This window comes from Triticum aestivum, chromosome 3A (assembly GCF_018294505.1).
Source record: "Triticum aestivum cultivar Chinese Spring chromosome 3A, IWGSC CS RefSeq v2.1, whole genome shotgun sequence".
Taxonomy (NCBI): Eukaryota; Viridiplantae; Streptophyta; class Magnoliopsida; order Poales; family Poaceae; genus Triticum; species Triticum aestivum.
The window spans coordinates 255,208,766-255,232,011 of record NC_057800.1 but is presented as its reverse complement, the minus strand read 5'-3'; positions in this window follow the sequence as shown (position 1 = coordinate 255,232,011).

Genomic DNA, 23,246 nt, shown 5'->3' with positions numbered 1-23,246 from the left:
GCCTCGTTGATGTGAGACTTTCTCCTTTTTTTTCTTCTCCAAATAACCCCCCTCATTATATTCTATTCCATCCATAGTGCTATATCCATGGCTCGCGCACATGTACTGCGTGAAAGTTTATAGGTTTGAGATTACTAAAGTATGAAACAATTGCTTGGCTTGTCAAGGGGGTTGTGCATGATGAGAGCATTCTTGTGTGACGAAAATGAAACATGACTAAACTATATGATTTTGTAGAGATGAACTTTCTTTGGCATGTTATTTTGAGAAGACATAATTGCTTAGTTAGTATGCTTGAAGTATTATCATTTTTATGTCAATATGAACTTTTGTCTTGAATCTTTCGAATCTGAATATTCATACCACAATTAAGAAGAATTGCATTAAAAATATGCCAACTAGCATTCCACATCAAAAATTCTTTCTTTTATCATTTACCTACTCGAGGACGAGCAGGAATTAAGCTTGGGGATGCTGATACGTCTCCAACGTATCTATAATTTTTGATTGCTCCATGCTATATTATCTACTGTTTTGAATGTTTATGGGCTTTATTATACACTTTTATATCATTTTTTGGGACTAACCTATTAACCCAGAGCCTAGTACCAGTTTCTGTTTTACCTTGTTTTAGGGTTTCGAAGAAAAGGAAAATAAAACGGAGTCCAATTGACCTGAAACTTCACGGAAGTCATTTTTCGAAGGAAAGAAGCCCAAAAGACTTGGAGTGCACGTCGGGGGATCTGCGAGGAGGTCACGAGGCAGGGGGCGCGCCCACCCCCCTGGGCGCGCCCTCCACCCTCGTGGCCCCCCTGACGTACTTCTTTCGCCTATATATCTCCATATACCCTAAAAACATTCAAGAACACAATAGATCGGGAGTTCCGCCGCCAGAAGCCTCCGTAGCCACCGAAAGCCAATCTAGACCCGTTCCGGCACCCTGCCGGAGGGGGCAATCCTTCTCCGGTGGCCATCTTCATCATCCTAGTGCTCTCCATGATGAGGAGGGAGTAGTTCTCCCACGGGGCTGAGGGTATGTACCAGTAGCTATGTGTTTGATCTCTCTCGTGTTCTTGAGATGATATGATCTTGATGTATTGCGAGATTTGCTATTATATTTGGATCCTATGATGTTTCTTCCCCCCTCTACTCTCTTGTAATGAATTGAGTTTCCCCTTTGAAGTTATCTTATCGGATTGAGTCTTTAAAGATTTGAGAACACTTGATGTATGTCTTGCCGTGCGTATCTGTGGTGACAATGGGATACCACGTGATTCACTTGATGTATGTTTTGGTGATCAACTTGCGGGTTCCGCCCATGAACCTATGCATAGGGGTTGGCACATGTTTTCGTCGTGATTCTCCGGTAGAAACTTTGGGGCACTCTTTGAGGTTCTATGTGTTGGTTGAATTGATGAATCTGAGATTGTGTGACGCATATCGTATAATCATACCCACGGATACTTGAGGTGACATTGGAGTATCTAGGTGACATTAGGGTTTTGGTTGATTTGTGTCTTAAGGTGTTATTCTAGTACGAACTCTAGGGCTGTTTGTGACACTTATAGGAATAGCCCAACGGATTGATTGGAAAGAATAACTTTGAGGTGGTTTCGTACCGAACCATAATCTCTTCGTTCGTTCTCCGCTATTAGTGACTTTGGAGTGACTCTTTGTTGCATGTTGAGGGATAGTTATGTGATCCAATTATGTTATTATTGTTGAGGGAACTTACACTAGCGAAAGTATGAACCCTAGGCCTTGTTTCAACGCATTGCAATACCGTTTACGCTCACTTTTATCATTAGTTACCTTGCTGTTTTTATATTTTCAGATTGCAAAAACTATTATCTACTATCCATATACCACTTGTATCACCATCTCTTCGCCGAACTAGTGCACCTATACAATTTATCATTGTATTGTACATAGTTCGGCGAAAGAGATTGTGATCATGTCCTGGAGATTCTTCATCTTCTCGCCCGCCCTCGCCGCGGTGGTTGTCTTGCTGCCCTTCCTCATTTCTTGCCCGACCCCCATGGACGACTTCATAGTCATCTTCATCACCTTGCCACCGATAGCCATCCATGAAAGCACGCAAGAGCAGGTGGTCCCGCACCTGCCCGGAATCCGGGTCCGCAATAAGGCTCTTCAGCTTGCATCTTCGACATGAACATCTTATCTCCATCTCGTTCTTTTGAAGCATCTCGGCCTTCGCGGAGCTCAAAAACCTTTTCATGATGCCTTCGGTCATCGTGCGGACCATGGTCGCCTGTGGGGTAGAGCAAAACGATATTTTAGAACCAAGAAAAAAATTGGCATGACTTTCCCTAAAAACAGGACCAAAAAAATGCATAGTGACAAAATTCTCGGCGAAACGGAAATGAATCAACATTCCGGCAAAATATTGGCAACTATCGCATTTCAAATACCGGTACTTGCAAACACGAACATATGCAACACCACAAACATACATAGATCTAGCAAGACCATAAAAAGTGCATGTGCACGTTGTCGGAGCAAGCTAGGGAGAAAAAAAGTAGATCTACAACATAAAGATAGCTTTCCCCTTACTTACCTATAAAAAAGGTAATTTAACCACTTAATTTTGATGAATCTATGGTGCAAATGAGGTGAGGAGGAGGAGGCAGCCGACACAAGCTTCGAGGAGGAGGTGGAGAGAAAGAAGTGGGGAAAGTGAGTGTGTAGGTGTGGCTGTCCAAAATATCTAGCTGGTCCCAGGTTACTAATGGCGCACCACAGACAGATGCACCATTAGCAACCCTTGTTACTAATGGCACACCAGCTTGAGGTGCGCCATTAGTAGTTTTGCAAAAAAAAAGTAGTGGCGCACTGGGTTGGAGGTGCGCCATTACTAGTTAAACTAGTAATGGCGCACTCTTCCCTGGTGCGCCATTAGAATTTTTGGAAAAATAAAAAAATTGTTACTAATGGCACACCGTGGGTCTGGTGCACCATTAGTGTCTACCACACTAATGGCGCACCGACTCATGGTGCGCCATTACAATATAGTAGTGGCGCACCACATGTCTAGTGCGCCATTAGTGGCCATATCATCTATAGCCCTTTTCCTAGTAGTGTAGGTCTGCTCACAGGCCACCCACGCAACATGCAGGAGTTCCCGGGGAGATGGCCCATGACCCCTGGGGCATAGGTTTAGTCTGGCGTGTTGACCTCTCTATTAAGACTAGGTCGGGTTGCGGCGTATTGTTTGGCCGAGGCCGGGCATGACCCAGGAAAGTGTGTCCGGCCGGAGTTAATCAAGCGTGGTGGGTAAGTTGGTGCACCCGTGCAGGGAAGAAAACATCTATCGATAGTCTGTCCTATGGTAACGGACACTTGGAGTTGTATCTCGATCAATACAACTAGAACTAGATACTTGTGATGTTAAATGGATAGTATGGCTCTGGGATTGCTTTCTCGCTGGGAGTCGAGGAAGGATCTCTGGCCGAGGTTGATAACACTACTACTTTACATTATGTTGGTCTATACTCTTCTATATGCTGCAAGATGCTTGAAGACGCTAGTCTTCGATAGGCTAGGCTTTCCCCTTCTCTTCTGGCATTCTGCAGTTTAGTCCACAGATACAACCCATTTCCTTTGATACAGATGCATACTTAGTTTAGATTTGATGTAAGTCTTGCGAGTACTTTGGATGGGTACTCACAGTTGCTTTGCTACCTCTTCTTCTCCCATACCCGTTTGTTGCGACCAGATGACGGACCCCAGGAGCCAGATGATGCCATTGATGACTACTACTACCCCGAGGGTGCCTACTACTACATGAAGGCCGCTGACGACCTGGAGTAGTTAGGACGCTCCCAGGCAGGAGGCCTTGCCTTTTCGATCGATGTTGCTTTTGTGCTAGCGTTTTTAAGGCAAACTTGTTTAACTTATGTCTAACTTGTGTTTTCGAGCTTATGTATTCGAGCCCTCGAGGCCCCTGGCTTGTAATATAAAGCTTGTTTTATTTTAATTTGTGTCTAGAGTTGTGTTGTGATATCTTCCCGTGAGTCCTTGATCTTGATCGTACACATTTGCGTGTATGATTAGTGTACTGTTGAATCGAGGGCATCACAAGTTGGTATCAGAGCCGACTGCCTGTAGGTAGCCCCCTTTCCAACTCCTTGGCCGAAGTTGACTCTAGTCACTGGAAAACTTCTGCTAACATTGGCTGTGTGGCTTACGGGCCCACGTCGCCATATGGGTGGTATTAGGATATTTTATTCCTCGTCTATACGCTGGGACTCTGATCTCTCTTCTATTCAGGTTAAAATGGTTTTACTAACTCTAACATTAGGATCCCGTGACCACATTCACCCCAAAGCTGGATAAGCCATAGTTTTTCCTTAGAATAGTATTCTGGATAGTATACACACTGTCGTGATGACAACGAAGTGGTATCCATTGTACCTCTTTCATTATGCATGTTTCATCATGAATGATCCTTGTTTTTACAAATGCTCAATGCTGAACTACCCCCTGTTACATGTTAGCAGGATGGTTAGACCCGTTGGCCGTGGCCGTGGTGCCAATGATCCACCACCGCCTGAATTCTTTGCTGGAATGATGCAACAATTTGAGCTGAACCGCCAGCTCATGGAAGGAATGATGCCTCAGTTTCCTTGTCCGAACATGAATCAACAGCCAACCCCAGGAACCCTGCAGGACTTCATGCGTCTCAACCCAACTATTTACCGCAGCTCAAGTCAACCCCTTGATGCTGATGACTGGCTCCGCGACATCACGTATGAAATGTAGTCTGCTAGTGTGGCCCCTGCTAGATATGTCACCTTTGCATCTTTCTTTCTGAAGGGTCCCGCTGCTCAATGGTGGGACAGCCAGAGGCGTACCCTGCCTGCTGGAACGGTCATCACTTGGCCGGATTTCCAAGCTGCTTTCCATGCCCGCTTCATTCCTCAAGGAATCATGGACAAGAAGAAGCGCGAGTTCCGCAACCTCACCCAAGGCAACAATACTGTAGATGCTTATCAGCGGGAATTTCTGGACTTGTCTCGTTATGCTGAAGAAGACATTGCAACTGATGCTCATAGGAAAGAAAAGTTCCATGATGGATTTCACCCTGATATTAAGCTAGCACTACTCGCTCATGACTTTGCCGGCTTTGCCACCTCGGTGAACAAGGCTATTCAGGTTGAGACTGGTCTTCAGGAACACCGGGCATCCCTCAGGCGCAGCCGTGACGCTGGCTCATCTTGGGGCCCGTCAACACAGAAGCGTTGGATATGGATTCCCCACAAGCATGTATCGTCCAACTGCACCTACACCAAGATAGTCCTATGCTGCTCCGCGTTTGCCTCCTCCTCCAACGAGGCAGCCTCTTCGGACTGCACCACCCCAAGCGCCTGCTACCAATCCCAATGATGGTCACCTTGCCAAAGAGTGGAATCAGAAAAGGAACCAGCTGGCTTTGCCTTCAACTGGCCGTAACAACCAGCCCCACAACAACAATGCCAGACCTTATGGTTGTGGTCAGGCTAATCATGTTGATCTGAATGAAGATCAAGACAAGCATGCTACTGTGATGGGTACTCTCCTTGTTAATTTAGTACCAGCATCTGTTTTATTTGATTCAGGAGCATCGCATTCATTCATGTCAGAAAATTTTGCATATGCACACGACATTCGATGCGAGCCCATGAACACTCCGATAGTGGTACGCACCCCTGCGGGTCAGTGTCGAACTACCATGATTTGTCGCGACGTCCCCGTTGAAATTGAAGGGTTGGAATTTCATGGTTCTCCCATTATTCTGGAGTCTTCCAACATTGACCTCATTCTGGGAATGGAATGGTTGAAAGCACATACTGCCTCTATCATTTGTGCCACCAAAGTCGTTCATCTCCTACATCCTTCCGATGAGATAGTAAGCTACCATGCTCAGATTGTTCAAAATGCCGAAGCACGACTTTATGCTTTGAATGCGTTGAACGCAACACCTCTTGAGGGAATTGAAAAGATTCCAGTTGTTTGCGACTTCCTAGATGTCTTCCCAGAAGAACTTCCCGGAATACCCCCTGCCCGGGCTGTCGAGTTCGTCATCGATTTGAAACCAGGCACCGTTCCTATTGCCAAACAACCCTACAAGATGCCGCCTCATGAACTCCTTGAACTTAAGGAGGAAATCGACAAATCTCTTCACAGTGGTTTCATTCGTCCAAGTTCCTCTGCTTGGGGAGCACCTTCCCTCTTTGTGAAGAAGAAGGATGGAACGAATCGTTTGGTCCAAGACTATCGTCCTATCAACCAAGCTACAATTCAGAACAAATATCCCCTTCCTCGGATAAATGATCTATATGCTCAACTGGCTGGTTCATCGATATTCTCTAAACTAGACTTGAGGTTGGGTTACCACCAGATCTGTGTTCATGAAGAGGATATTCCAAAGACCGCATTCGTCACTCGTTATGGTTCTTATGAGTACACCATCATGTCTTTTGGCTTGACCAATGCTCCAGCCACTTTCTCACGTCTGATGAACTACATATTCATGGATTACCTCGACAAGTTCGTCGTAGTCTATCTGGATGATATCCTGGTATATTCGAAGAACAAAGAAAAACATCCTGAACATCTTCGACTTGTTCTAGAGAAGCTTCGAGAACATCAACTTTATGCCAAGTATTCCAAGTGCGAATTCTGGTTACCCGAAGTCACCTACCTTGGTCAAGTCATCTCCAAGGATGGTATTGCCGTCAACCTAGAGCGCGTTCAGGCTATTCTTGACTGGACCCCTCCGAAGACTGTCAAGCAAGTCAGAAGATTTCTCGGTCTAGCCAGCTATTATCGCCGCTTTGTCGAGAACTTCTCCAAGATCGCCAAGCCACTGACCAATCTGCTTCACAAAGGCATTAAGTTCGATTGGATAGACAAATGTCAGGAAATTTCCAGGCACTCAAAGACAAGCTGACATCTTCCCTAGTGCTTGCTCCCCCTGATTCCCGCAAGGACTTTGTCATCTATTGCGATGCTTCACGTCAAGGATTAGGCTGTGTCCTAATGCAAGAGCGCAGAGTGATTGCTTATGCCTCTCGTCAAGTGCATCCTCATGAAGAGAACTACCTAGTTCATGACCTTGAGATTGCTGCGGTTATCTATGCATTGAAGCTATGGCGACAGTACCTTCTCGGTAATCGTTGCGAGATCTTCACTGATCATCAGAGTCTAAAGTATTTGTTTACTTAGCCAGATCTGAACCTCCGTCAGCGGCGATGGATGGAAGCTATTGCTGACTACAACTGCGGTATATCCTATACCCTTGGTAAGGCTAATGTAATGGCCGATGCCCCGAGTCGTAAGTCTTATTGCAATAATCACATGGTCTACAAAGCTCAACTCCGCCTTTATGAAGAGCTATGCAAGCTGAACATTCAACTAGTTCCACAGGGTTCTCTGAACAACCTTGTCCTGGAACCAACTCTTCTCAAAGCAATTAAGTCTGCCGAAGCCAAAGATGCTCATGTTGATCTGATGAAAAAGGATCTTGCCTTAGAGAAATCCAGAGATTTCTCACTTGGTGAAGATGGAACCTTATACTTCAGAGATCGTATTGTAGTACCTCGGTTCGAGGTTATGACAGAGAAGGTGATGAAAGAAGCGCATGACACCCCTCTCTCTATTCATCCGGGAAGTACCAAGATGTACTTAGACATTCGTCAGAAATATTGGTGGTCCAATATGAAGCAAGATATTGCTCGATATATCAAAGAATGTGATGTTTGTCGTCGCGACAAAGCAGAACATCAGAAACCGGCTGGACTTCTACAACCACTTCCGATTCCTGAATGGAAGTGGGATAAGATTCAGATGGACTTCGTCACTAGCCTTCCCAAGTCTCAGAAGGGTAATGATGCTATCTTTGTCATCATCAACCAGTTCTCGAAGGTCGCTCACTTTCTGCCAGTCAAGGAGACTATCACTGCTAGTCAATTAGCAAACTTGTATATCTCCCGAATTGTGTCACTCCATGGCATCCCGAAGGAGATCAGTTCAGACTGCGACAGTTTATTCACTTCGAAGTTTTGGGATAGTTTCCAAGAGGTAATGGGAACTCATATTACCTGGAGCACTACTTATCATCTCCAATCCCAAGGCCAAGTCGAGCGAGTCAATCAAATTCTTGAAGACATGCTTCGGGCTTGTGTTATTTCTTTTGGCAAGAAGTTGGAAGAATCTCTCCCTTATGCGGAGTTCTCTTATAACAACAGCTATCAAGCCAGCTTGAAGATGGCAACCTTTGAAGTGCTTTATGGACGTAAGTGTCGAACCCCTTTGAATTGGTCAGAAACTGGGGAACGGACACTCATTGGGCCAGACATTATTCAACAAGCTGAAGAGCAGGTTCGCATTGTTTGGGATAATCTCAAGGCGGCCCAGTCCCGCCAGAAGAGCAACTATGATCGGAAATACTGGGGTTCAACTTATCAACCTGGTGAACAAGCTTATCTGCGTGTCACTCCTTTGAGAGGCACTCATCGGTTCGGAGTCAAGGGCAAGCTAGCTCCGTGCTACATTGGTCCCTTCCGCATCCTCGCCCATCGTGGACTGGTGGCTTATCAATTGGAGTTGCCACCTCAGTTCTCTCACGTCCATGACGTCTTCCATGTGTCGCAACTTCGTTGATGCTTCAAGGATCCGGAACGTGAAGTGGATCCGGAATTGATTGAAGTTCAAGATGATCTCACATACAAAGAGCATCCGATCCGCATTCTTGAAGAAGCTGAACGTCGAACCCGCTAGAAGGTTACCAAGTTCCTCAAGGTGCAATGGTCGAATCATACTAAAGATGAAGCCACTTGGGAACGCGAAGATAACCTCCGGGCTGAATACCATGACCTGTTCCCTTCTACCTCTTAATTCTCGGGAAGAGAATTTCTTTTAGAGGAGGAGAGTTGTAACACCCCGGTGTAATGATGCTACAGTAATCTCTGAGATCAAGCTAATCATTTTGCTATAATAGTGCTTAGTCACTTTGATCAATATTCCTTTTCAAATTCGAGTTGAATTCAATTTCAAATTCTGAGTGAATTTCAAAAATGCTCAAACATGAAAACTAAAATGTTCATCATGTGTAAAATATTCTCCTGGTAATATTGGTGGTGATCCAACATTTTTGCAAAATGCCTATGTGGCCTAAAATAGCTAAAACAGAAAAGCTTTAAGAAAAAGGGAGAGAGAGAGAGAGAATGCCCCTGACTCCCCCTAGGCCTCTGCCCACCCCTCCACCCGAGCCAGCCCACCTAACCCCCCATGGCCCAACTCCCTGCACCGGTTGCCTCCCCCTCCTTCCTGTTCCTCGGACTCGGCCGCTATAGGGCGCTCCCGCCCACGGTCGGCGCCGCACCACCTCGTCGATGATGCGGGAGAGGACAAGGCCGCCCCAATGCCTCGGCCTCCACCCATTTCTCCCACTTGCTCCCTCTCTCTGCCTCTCCCTTTCCCCACCAGTTCCCCGCTCGCTTCTTCTCCCCCGGTTCCCCATCCACGCCCGAGCGCGGTCGCCGCCGTCCTCCGTCGTTGTCGCGGCCACCCGCGGCCCCACGCCTGCTGACCCTGTCGGTGAGCTCCGTGGGGGTCGACTCCTTCGACCGGCGACCTCAGCTGGAGCTCGGAGGCGCAACAACGCCATTTCCCCCTTCATCCGCATCTTCGGCCACCGCAAATCGCCGCCGTCGATTCGTCGTCTCCACTGCGCTACAAAGCTTCCACGGGCCACCTTGAGCCGCTCGGTGAGTTCCGTCACCTCTTCCCTTTCCTCCTTTAGCTTGTTGCGCCCGTAGCTCGCCGCTTCTGCTGTGGCCGAACACAGCGCCGCCGTCGAGCTCCTCGTCGTGGCCACGCTCGCCGATGAGCTCGTCCGAGCTCGCAGTCGTGCTCAGCACGCGCGTAGGGCCCCGTAGCGCTAGCTAGCTCGCTCCGCCGTGCCGTGTAATGCCGGTTCCGCCCATGCCCGAACTCCGGCGCCGCCTCCGCCGCTCGTCAGCGTCGTTCCGGTCATCCCCGAGACCAACCCGCCGCTCCATGCGACGCACGACGTCTCTAGCTCTCGAATGGGAGTAGCCACACCCGTTTTGGGCCACCGAGGCGAAATCCCGAGGCTCGCCGGCGCCCTCCGCCGCGTTTTGGCTCACCGGAGCCAACTCCGACGCTGGTGTCCGACGTGGCCGACCTGGGGCCACCCCCTTGGTCACTGCCAGCGGGCCCCACGGGCCCCATTGACTGGGTTGACCCAGTCAATGTGCTGACTGGGCAGCCAATTGGCGCTGACATGCGGGCCCCACCGCATAATTATTTTACCTAAAACGTTTTTCTAATGAAAATCAATAGTTAAACTAAATAGTCACTGACATGTGGGGCCCAGCTGCTAATTAACCACATTTAATTAAAATAACCCACTGTTAGCCCTCTGTCTATGACATGTAGGACCCACTGGTCAGTTTGACCAGTCAGCGGGTCTGTTGACCCGCTGATGTCATGCTGACACTCTGCTGACATCATAATTCCTTTTCCGTTAATATAAATAATTCCAGAAAATGGTTTAATCCTTGAAAATCATAGAAATTAGACCGTAGCTCGGATGAAAATGTTTTCTATATGAAAGTTGCTCAGAAAAATCCAACGAATCCAAATGCACGGTCCATTCACCTATCATTTGAGCATTTTAGAGTATCCATTTCAAGTTGTCTATGTACCACGTAAGCATCAAACAAGTCCATAACCGAGGACACGGCTATTTGAATAGATCATGATAACCCTGCAGGGGTGTACTTCTTGACACACGCTCTCACCACTTATCACCATGTACACATCATGTATCTCGGCAACCTTCAAGCAGAAGCCTGGCGAAGGTGTCGGCCACGACCTGACTAACCACACAAGTCTCTCATCCAGGTTTATCGCCTATTCGGGTTCCATCCGCAAGGAGATCCGGCCGGGGTGTCGCTCACGGCCCCAAACAATGTGAGCAGGGTTCCCAAGCCCACCATCCGGGTGCCACTTGGTACACCGTGCCACTGTGCCTAGTCTGTCCCAAGCCCACCTGGCCGGGTGCCACTTGGTAGACTACTAACACTACCTACAAACACCAGAAACTATTTGCAACTCCTGGACAAAGATCAAGTTGGCTAATAAGTCGAGAGAGCTTGGAGCGCCCGGAGCCCAATGTGTGGTAGTAACTAGTCATTGGACAACTTACACCGAACTCAGTTCTTAAGGACGGTTCCAGTGAGACAACCCACCATGTACTCCTACATGGCCTCTCACCGCTACCTTTACCAAATCATGTTCACACGCTTAACTCTCAGCACCAGAACATATCGTACCACTCCAATTCATTCCCGATGAATCAGACCTGACACAACTCTAAACAATAGTAGGCATGGCATGGCAAGAACACAACATGGCTCAATCAACTCCTACACATGCTAGTGGGTTTTAACTATTTACTGTGGCAATGACAGCTCATGCAGAGGAATGGGTTCAACTACCGCAGCATAAAGTAGCAGTTGAATCGTTGTTGTCCTAATGCAATAAATGAGAGAAGGAGCGAGAGAGTAGGATTGTATCGGAATGAACAAGGGGGTTTGCTTGCCTGGTAGATCAACAGGGGGGCACTGCTCCTCAGACAGGTACTCTGGATCGGTCTCCGGAGCAGGACCTATCAAGAAGGAATGGTGTCGGCAATCAATACACCAACATATTCAACAATATGATGCATGAAAATGGCATGTAGATGTGATGTTGTTTGAGCTAATGCAGCTAGCATTCATTTGGATGAAGTCCATTTGAACCAAAAATTTAAATGCAACTCCAATTTAAGTCTTTATAAATGCCATTTATATGTTTTCACCTATACAGCAAGTATAAGTTGGTTTGTCATGCATGAAAATGGTACAGATGGATAGATTGAATTTTTCTGATAATTTTTCATATATAAATTATTTAAATCTGAGCTACGGTTGAATTTCTATGAATTTTTGAAGTTTATACTAATTTCTAGAATTTTCTGGGTTATTTCCAAAAATGATTCTGAGGGTTTCACAAATCCCCATTTCAAATTTAATTGTTATTTAAACATGATGCACAAATGACTAGCTGGTCTAGGTCATACCAGAAGTAGGGATGTGACAGGATGAGTACTCACGGTTGCTTTGCTACCTCTTTTTCTCCCATACCCGATTGTTGCGATCAGATGACGGACCCCAGGAGCCAGACGACGCCACTGGATGACTACTACTACCCTGAGGGTTTCTACTACTACGTGAAGGGCGCTGACGACCTGGAGTAGTTAGGAGGCTCTCAGGCAGGAGGCCTTGCCTTTTCTATCGATGTTGCTTTTGTGCTAGCCTTCTTAAGGCAAACTTGTTTAACTTATGCTGTACTCAGATAATGTTGCTTCCGCTGACTCTTGTGTTTTCGAGCTTATCTATTCGAGCCCTCGAGGCCCATGGCTTGTAATATAAAGCTTGTCTTATTTTAATTTGTGTCTAGAGTTGTGTTGTGATATCTTCCCGTGAGTCCTTGATCTCGATCGTACACATTTGCGTGTATGATTAGTGTACGGTTGAATCGAGGCTGACACACTCCCCTAGTAGGATTTGGCCCCCATAAGGAAAGGGGAGCACTGAGGGAGTCCTGGACTAAGGGGTCCTCGGGCGTCCGGCCTATTAGCCATGGGCGGGACAGATGGGCTGTGAAGATACGAAGACCAAAGACTGCACCCGTGTCCGGATGGGACTCTCCGTGGAAGGCAAGCTTGGTGACTAGATATGTAGATTCCTTTCTTGGTAACTAACCTTGTGTAACCCTAGATCCTTCCGGTGTCTATATAAACTGGAGGACTTAGTTCGGATAGGGCAGATACATTATCATAGCCATACAAGCTAGACCTCTAGGGTTTAGCCATTACGATCTTGAGGTAGATCAACTCTTGTAATACTCATGCTCATCAATATCAATCAAGCAGGACATAGGGTATTACCTCCATAGAGAGGGCCCGAACCTGGGTAAACATCGTGTCCCTTGCCTCCTGTTACCATCGACCTTAGACGCAAAGTTTGGGATCCCCTACCTGCGATCCGCGGGTTTTCACACCGACATTGGTGCTTTCATTGAGAGTTCCGTTGTGCCGTTGACGAAAGGTTTGATGGCCCCTTCAATCGTCGATAGTGACGCTGTCCAAGGAGAAACTTTCCTTCCCGGACAGATCTTCATATTCGGCGGCATCGCACTGCGGGCCAACTCGTGTGGCCACCTGGAGCAGATCGATAGCTACTCCCCTGGCCATTAGGTCAGATTTGGGAGCTTGAACTACGTTGCGGACATCCGCGGAGACTTGATCTTCATCGGATTCGAGACCGCGACTGCCACCCCCGGTCACCCCGATGATCATGACCTAAATCTGTCATCATACCGCATCCAGGAGATCGCCCCTATAACCGCTCCCGGCCTTAGAGTTGGAGCAGATTGCACCATCCGAGGACGGGAGGATCAACCTCACCACAAAGGCCACAGATTCCACGGCGTTGGAGCTGCACATAGACTTAACCTCTCACGACGTCTTTGTCACCGGAAATCCGGACTCATCTCTGGCCATAAGTTCTGAGCCACGTGAGCTCGCGGACGCCGAACTTGATCATTTATCGATCTTTGAGTTCAGCGCCGCAAACATCTTCCAGCACTCGCCTTTGGGCGACATGCTAAACTCATTTAAAAACCTGTCCCCGGCGAAGGACCCGCAACCGAGATATATCCGGTTTGGACTAGGGGCTGACGATGGAGAATTTTGCTCCCCACCCTCCACCCACTTCATAGCCACTGTCGACAACATAACCGACATGCTCCATTACGGCTCCGAAGACATCGACGGTATGGACAACGATGCGGAGGAGGAACATGGCCAAAACCCACCGATTATCGGATATCGAACGACCACTTCTTCGTACAACGTATACATGGTGGATACACCTAAAGAACCTGACGACGATGACAAAGAAAACCCAGTTAAGGATAAACCTCCTGGGATACAGCCTAGACACCGACATTAGCGGCGCCGCTCTACGTCATGCCGTGCAAAAGACAACAACACCAGCATCGGAGAAAATAGTACTCCGGACGATGTCGAAGACAATGAAGACCCTATTGGGGCAACGTCGAACAGAACGAATGGGAGGACTGGCACGATAGCCCTGATGAACAGGCCATACACGAAGACGCGGAGGACAATAATTATCTTCCGCTCTCCAAGGATGAGGATAGCCTCGGCGATGAGGATTTCATCATGTCTGAGGAACCTCTCGAGCAGGAGCGCTTCAAGCGCCAGCTAATAGCCACTGTAAGAAGCCTAAAAAAGAAGCAGTTGCAACTTCAGGCTGATCAAGATCTGCTAAATGATAGATGGACTGATGTCCTAACAGCCGAAGAATACGGCCCTAAGTGCCCAGCCAAAAGTCACCCGAAGCGCAAATTACTACCTCGGTTCGACGATGAGGCGCTAGAGCTCATACCACCATCACGCAATGGGGCTGACAAAACACCACGTGGCCGGGATAAAGCGGCAACTCAAGCCGAACACTAGCCCGCCCCACCTCATTATAAAGGCAAAGATAAAACAGCTCTCATATGACCTCCGGCAGGACCGGAACACCAGAGCGGGGCATACCAGATCAATCTACGGATCACGAGGACATGCCTCGACACACGGTGATGGCTACCTATTCGGATGTGACAAACCTAGCCACGCCCAGGCCGAAAACCGCAAACGGACTCCATCAGAGGTACGATGAGTGTGGCCCAACATAGAGGCGCCGCACACCCGCTTTGCTTCACAGACGAAGTAATGGAGCATGAATTCCTAGATGGGTTCAAACCCATGAATATCGAATCATATGATGGAACAACGGATCCCGCGGTATGGATCAAAGACTTCCTCCTCCATATCCACATGGCCCACGGAGATGACCTTCATGCCATCAAATACCTACCACTAAAACTCAAAGGACCAGCTCGGCACTGGTTAAACAGTCTGCCGAAAAATTCTATTGGCAGCTGGGAGGACTCGGAGGACACATTTTGCGACAACTTCCAAGGAACATATGTCCGGCCACCGGACGCCGATGACTTAAGTCACATGTCCAGCAGCCTGAAGAGTCAGGTAGGAAGCTCTGGACTAGGTTCTTAGTTAAAAAGAACAAAATCGTCAACTGTCCGGACGCGGAAGCCCTTGCGGCCTTCAAACAAAGCATCCGGGATGAGTGGCTTGCACGCCACCTTGGTTAAGAAGGACCTAAATCCATGACAGCCCTTACCTCTCTAATGACTCGCTTTTGCATGGGAGAAGACAGTTGGCTCGCTCGTAGAAGCAACAGCGCTAGCGACTCGGGCACCTCCAAAATCCGAGATGGCAATGGCAAGCCACCACGAAGCAAATACAACAGTCGCAAAGATAATGACAGATCACGCGACACAGTGGTCAACGCCGGATTCAGTAATCCCAAACCCGGTCAACGGAAAAAGCCATTCAAGGCGAACCGAGACGGACCATCCAACCTAGACAGGATATTGGACTGACCCTGCCAGATTCACGGACACCCCGATAAACCAGCTAATCATACCAATAGAAGCCGTTGGGTCTTCAAGCAGGCCGGCAAGCTCAACAGCAAACACAAGGGGAGGGGGCCGCCAGGCGATAGGGACGACGGAAAGGCTCACCAACCAAATACCGGGGGTTAGAAGAAATTTCCCCTGATCGATCAATCATGGAGCGGAAATAGCAGTTCGGCTTCCGCCGCCCACTTCATATACCCGCAAAATTTGTACCGTGCAGACATCACTACGCACTCAAGATACCATGGGCATTAGCGGAAGCACAATACGGATAAGCCTGCAAACATTCCAGTAACATTTTTTATCTACTTTCCTTTTTCTTTCTTTTCTCTTACAAACAGGTGATGCAAAGGAGAAATATAAACTGACTCCATCGGAGTTCGGATCTACCTAAGGGGCTATTCCCGTCGAGGAGTCCCTTCCCCGAGGACAGGCGGCGCAGACGTGCGACAGGAGGTCCAAAATTACTTTTTGTAGACCACACTCTCTATTTTGAGCCTGTAAAATGCCATTTTCCTCCGCCTTCGACCCCTGGCATATTAAATAGCCGGGGTTGCGGCTTTGTTATCTATATACATGATTGGCACATCACTCAAGATCCCAGTAAAAATAATCCATTCTTTTCTAAAGGACTGAGTTTTGCCCCTACGGTTGTTTCAAACATACACCTCGGCATAACTTGGTAGGGGCTCAGTATGGGAACAAGCGAGTTGCCGACAAGTCCGAACAGCTCTATAGCGCACTTCGGCATCACGAGTTTGGCCTTATATGCATCAGCGCCGAATCATGTCTTGGGTCAATAGTTGGGTTGCCCAGCTCCTGTGCTTTCTATCCTATGTTCCGCTCTATCCTCTAGGGTAGTAAAGGGAGAACTACTATGATTGTGCTTTCGGTTCACCTGGTTAAGCACCTCAGTAGAGAAAGCCGAAAACTGTCTGTCATGATGCGGCGAGAGATAGTCAACCACTCGATGACTTATCGGAATCTTTAGCGATTCCTCCATGTCACACGAAGGACCTCTTTCTGGTCAAATATGTAAACGCATCGTATGAATAAGCTGCATACATACCAGGGGCTATGTCGTAGACCCACCATAAGACTCCTATGGCTAAGTGAAAGTGTTAACGCCCGATAGTCTGGTTGCCTGGTTCGCCGCATTGACACCTCCACGGACCAAGACATTGGGCCAAGAGTGCTTAGATGCTTTTTTGAACACCCCCATACTTCCTACGAGGGGGCTGAAGCCGACGACTGGAAAACTTTCAGATCATATACAAACGGCCGCACAGGAGGAACTAAAGCCTTTAGGCAAAATCAAAAATATAGACCGATTACAACAATTGTCTTTTTCATAAAAAAATCACTCGAATATTATGCCTTTCGAACATTGACCCTCTATCAAATGGGTAGCCTCCATGACGTCCTCAAAGTAATACTCCGGTGCGTGATGGTCCTTGCCCTTGGGTGGACCCTGCACTATAACATCGACGACCTTCATCTTCCCCCAGTATGTTTTGACTCGGGCAAAGGCCATCCGTGCACCTTTAATGCACGCCGACCGCTTCACGCCGTCAATATGTGGCACCGCATCAGCAAGCCGCCGCACCAAGCCAAAATAGCTATTCTGAGTCGGCTTAGTCAGCCACAGCTGAAGTATGATGTTCTTCATGGAAGCACCGGACATCCTATGAGGCTCGGCCCATTGGGACATCTGTTCATTTAGCAGCAGAGGGTGTTTTGATACGCCGAACTGTGACCAGAAAAGCTTCTCCGCTGCATACCCCTCTTGCGCTTGGTAAAACTGCGCCGCATCGGATGAACTCTTCGGTAGGTCCAAAAACACGTCTGGAGAACTCCATACTTGGTTAAACTAAGCATAATTCAGATTGCCGAACTTAGTCTGTAATAAAAAGGGCTTACTAGCCACAATCTCCCCAGCTTGCTGGATCTCCTCACGGGCTGCTCTAGATTCAGACTGCGCTTCTCTTGCCTCTCATAAGGCCTTCTCAAGTTCAGGCATTTTGGCTTCATTTTCATTCTCAAGAAGTTCACAATGGCTCACAGCTTTTTTCAGTTCAAGCGCCATCTCGGATATCTTCTCCTCATCTTAGCGCCGAGCAGCCTGTTCGGCTTTTAACTCAGTCGATGCCTTTTCAGCAGCTGCATCACAAACCGGGCCCGCTCCTTGGCCCGGGCCAGCTCCGCCCGAAGTATTTCAACGGCGGCAGCACCATCTGCAGTCATGCATATAACTTTCAGTGTTATGCTTATATCACAAAAATGTACGTAAAGGGACTGCCCTGAATACATACCTTGCGCCTCGTAAAGATGCCTATTGATTAACGCAATGTCATCCCCGACCACGTCAATCTTCCACTGCAGCTCGGTAATATCCGTAGTCTGGGAAGTAGCCAGGGGGAAGGCAACATCTGTTCAAGTTAATCAGATTAGTCCTCGAATATTTCTTCTTGATCCTTCGTTTGCCTCCCATGGGAAGCCAACCCGAGTCTCAGGGGCTACTACCTATACATAGGTGCATCTTTGCAAATAAAATATAGTTGAAAACATTACATTACAAACCTCGAAGCCTCTTAGCAGGCCCACGAAGGCCACATTCAATCCGCTTTTCGCGGACAGGATCTTTTCGACCACCTTGCCCATCAAGGTACGATGTTCCTCTGAGACGGATGCCTATTGTAGCATGTTCGTCAATATATCCGGCGCCTCTAGGTCTCCGGAGGCTGCCGTAGGAGTACGGCCTCCCTTTGAATGGATTCGTTCATTCGTATCCGGCTGCAGACCGGACTGTTCGGGGGCTTCGTTGTCGGTCCTCGAACCCTGGGCTGCTAAGGTGTTACCTTCGGGTAATGTCTTCATCATTCCTTGCACCACTTGTTGGTCGGGGGAGACCCTCCGTGATGACACCTCGAAGTCATCCGCCTTATTGGGCGGAGAGGTCGGTGGAGGCGTTTCGCTTTCCATCATTTCGGGGAGAAGGTCCCCCGAGGAAGAGGATTGTTGAAGAATACTGCTTGCCGAACTGCAAAAAATATATATGCCAGGCATCATAAGAAAAGAACGGGACATGTTTAAAACATCCTTGTTCACTTACGATTTGGCCTAAGGCTTGTCCTCGTCATGAGACTGCGCTTCGGCTTCCTCCAAGCCCGAGCCACCCGACAGAGGCATGTTGCCTCGCTTAGGAGCCTGTTCCTCCCAATCTTCGGAGGCGGCCCTTTTCTTCCCATGAGGGGAGGAGACAGTGGCCCCCCTTCACTCTTGTCTTCGGATGAGGGAATTTTGATTCCTCCGGACACAATGTCTGGTGTACCCTTGGAATAGGGGTCATTTTTGGTCTTTCCACTCTCCACCTCGCCCTCCTTGACACGCATCTGGCATGGTGCCAGGGCTAGCATCCTTGTTAAAATAGGATTCGCTGGGCCTTTGGGCAGAGGGGCCGAACACATAATTAGTTCCGCCGTCTTTATCCAGCCCTGGAGGAAGATAGCCTGCTCAGTACCATATTACGGTATGCGTAGTTACAGAGTGTTCGGAAGACAAGTGCTTACCGGGGTATCCGGACGGTTGCAGTTAAGGCCAGCGTCCTCGGTAGTGTCCAGCCAATGTTTTTGCTTCCCAAAAAACAACTTCCACATCCCTTCGTGCGTGGTGCCGAAGAGGTGTTGGAGGGTTCGTGGTCCTTCCAGATTAAGCTCCCACATGCGGCGAGACCTGCGCTGGCAGGGCAGGATTTGGCGAACTAGCATCACTTGAATCACACTGACAAGATTGATGTCTCTCTCAACGAGGGTTCGGATGCGGCTTTGTAAAGTCTGTACCTCATCAACTGATCCCCAGTCCAGCCCCTTGTTAATCCATGATGCAAGCTGTGACGGAGGGCCGGAATGGAATGCAGGAATAGCTGCCCACTTGGTGCTACGGGGTTCCGTGACATAAAACCATTCTCGCTGCCATCAGTGGGAGGCTTCGGTGAAAGAGCCTTTTGGCCAAAGAGTGTTGGTAAGCTTGCTCACTACAGCACCACCACACTCCGCATGTTCCCCGAAACTACCTTCGGCTTCACACTGAAGGTCTTGAGCCATAAGCCGTAGTGTGGGGGGATTCGGAGGAAGGCCTCGAACGTAATGGTAAATGCCGAGACGTGGAGGATAGAGTCCGGGGCTAGATCATGAAAATCTAATCCGTAATAAAACATTAGTCTCCAGACGAAGGGGTGAAGAGTGAACCCTAGCTCCTGGAGGAAGTGGGAGATGAATACGACCCTCCCGCCAGATCTGGGGGTCGGAATAACCTGTCCTTGAGCAGGAAGCCTGTGGTGGACCTCCACGGTCAAATATCTGGCCACCCGAAGCTTTGCGATATCCTCCTCTGTAACGGAGGAAGCCACCCATCGGCCTTGAGAGATGGGTCCGGACATGATGGGAGGCTTGAAGCAATGAAGTCGAACCTTGGGTTCTAGAACTCGAGGTTGGGAAGGCTGAGGAGAGGTTTGGCATAAAAAGACGGCCCTCAGTTCCTTTATAAAGGCATCGTGTATTGAACGCCTCCTCCTAAGCCTAAGAACCTACCTATTCCTAAGGAATCTTTCCCGCAGGACGGTTGGGTTACTCACGCTCGTATTGATGAAAATCACGCAATAAGGGGACACAATCTCCGCTTCGACAAGATGTGCCAATAAAAACCACGCCCCGAAACATGGAACGGCAGGACGGGAAATGGTTTGAAATATTGACCGGGAAGCATGACGTCACATTACTAAAGTTGTCACCAGATTGGATTCGTGAAATACTATACTCTCTACGGCTGTGTGTTGAAGATCTGGACACATTTGTTTCGCCCGAAGACTATTTTGGAGTTCGGAAGGAGGAACCCGCCTTGTAATGCCGAAGACAGATCTATGCGCCGGATACCTTGCCATTAAAGCCAGGTTCAGGGGCTACTGAGAGAGTCCTAGACTAAGGGGTCCTTGGGCGTCCGGCCTGTTAGCCATGGCCGGACTGATGGGCTGTGAAGATACGAAGACCAAAGACTGCACCCGTGTCCGGATGGGACTCTCTTTGGCGTGGAAGGCAAGCTTGGTAACCGGATATGTAGATTCCTTTCTTTGTAACCGACCTTGTGTAACCCTAGATCCTTCTGGTGTCTATTTAAACCGGAGGACTTAGTTCGGATAGGGCAGATTCATTATCTTAGCCATACAAGCTAGACCTCTAGGGTTTAGCCATTATGATCTTGAGGTAGATCAACTCTTGTAATACTCATACTAATCAATATCAATCAAGCAGGACATATGGTATTACCTCCATAGAGAGGGACCAAACCTGGGTAAACATCGTGTCCCTTGCCTCCTGTTACCATTGACCTTAGATGCACAGTTCGGGACCCCCTACCCAAGATCCACCGGTTTTGACACCGACAAGCACCACCTCCACTTGGGCCCTTGTGGCCCAAGTTGCCTTCTCTGGTTTGGCCTTTTAAGGCCCGTTGATATTAATTTTAATATAAAAGCCTTCTAATAAATATTAGACCTTTTATATATAGTTTAATAGCCCCAGAGACATTTTCCACATATATATCATTTATCGGTAATACCTGGTATTTCCCGATACTCTCTGAACCTTTCAGGTGACCCCCAAACGCTTTTAGATCCTCTCGAAACTATTTCGAATATTAATAAAACAATCCCAAAAATATATTGTCATCACTCCCATCCAACTAACACTCTACATATTGCGATTGCCTTAAGCTTGTGACCCCGTAGGTTCAGTAACTCGTAGACATGAACAAAACCGTTGGTTCAATGACCGACTGAACCATGGACATCCATATTGATCCCTATGAGCACACAGATGATATTCGAGGGACCTTTGGTTATCATGTGATGTTCCCTTTGCTTCACTATACTTTACAATAGCCGGGGTGCATCAATATCCTCTTGAGTCATACATATGCTCACTATACCGTTGATCTCGTTACCGGTATTTTTCTTCTTTCTTGTTGAAATGTTTCGGCATCCCCGTGACATAGTAGCATGTGTCTGTACATACGATGATGGATGCCATCACACCAAAGAGGGCCCTAGGAATATCTCTCCATTGTCGGAGGAGAAAATCTCACTCTCGAGCTATCCAGTCCCTTGTCAAACTTTCCAATGAACCCATAAGTTGTCGTTATGATCACCTAGTTACAGATGACATTTGAGCAACCCCAAAGTCCATTGTATGGTAGGAAGTAACTAAGATATTCTCATGGTCTAAGGAACTAAATCACATGCTAACACTTCGTGTTATAACAATTGGTTATAGACGATATTATGTCAAAGTATAACAAAAAAGATTGGGTCGATTCAATATGTTTGTTCTTCCAACGTCATACTCTCGATATTGTTTCAAGACTGCCATTACACTTAATGATATCCCGAGATCCGGAAAACATGATCATCAACAACACTTGAGGCAGTCTTAGAGGCAAGACCGGGAACCAATATTTTACCATTTATCATTTCACACATGCATATCAATTTTCCCCTTAATCGCATATATATATATATATATATATATATATATATATATATATATATATATATATATATATTCGTCACCCTGGGTGAGGAATTGTTATTTTTAATCACCCCCTTTATTTTACCATCAATGCACCGTAATTTTATGTTCCGTAAGTTTTATCTTATTTCCGACGCAAAAAGGGACCGTAAGAAAATATATAATCGCCGTAAAAAATATTTTATGTTATGTCAAATTACAAACATAAAAACATAGTCTAAAATACACATAAACTGCAAATTTTCTTGTTTTATGACCTATATTTTTATTTTCTTATGTCAAATTTTACGTAGTGAATCAATAAGAATGTAACTATTTGAATTCCAAACGTAATTTAATTATGAAATGATCGTAAGATTACCTCGGGTGAAGAAAACTTATTCTGCACCCTGGGTGATGAATAGTAATATATATATATATTCTAGAATCATAGCAGTTATAGCATGAAATATGAACTCTTAAGTATGAAAACAGAAATATAATAATACAATATTATTGCCTCTAGGGCATATTTCCAACATTCCCCACTTGCACTAGAGTCAATAATCTTGTTGCATGTTGTATCTAACACTCAAGGCTATCTGGTGTTTTTCATGCTTTACTAGTGGTAGAGCCTTCGTCACTAGATTTGATACTCTTCAAATCCTAATGTTATTTATGACGATATTACCTGGTTTTTCTGTGTAATTCTTATGTTGCATTAATACTACATCTCTATATAGTCCATTTTATAGTAACACTATATATCCATATAATCCATTTGCTATATCTTCATAGAGTCAATATTTCATTTGGAACTACACGATAGTCTATCAATAAACTTTTATGATCTAGATTATAGTCTATTGAAGACTTCTCAAGTCTCAACTTATATCATTAATAAAATCCACAATTATGTTTGTATTCTGAAACTATTTCAAATTTTATAGCCCGATAGAGTTTATTAATATCAGTCATGACAAAGCTGTCTTGTGTAATCTTTACAACAACCAATTTGTGTAACTATTTACAACAATTTCT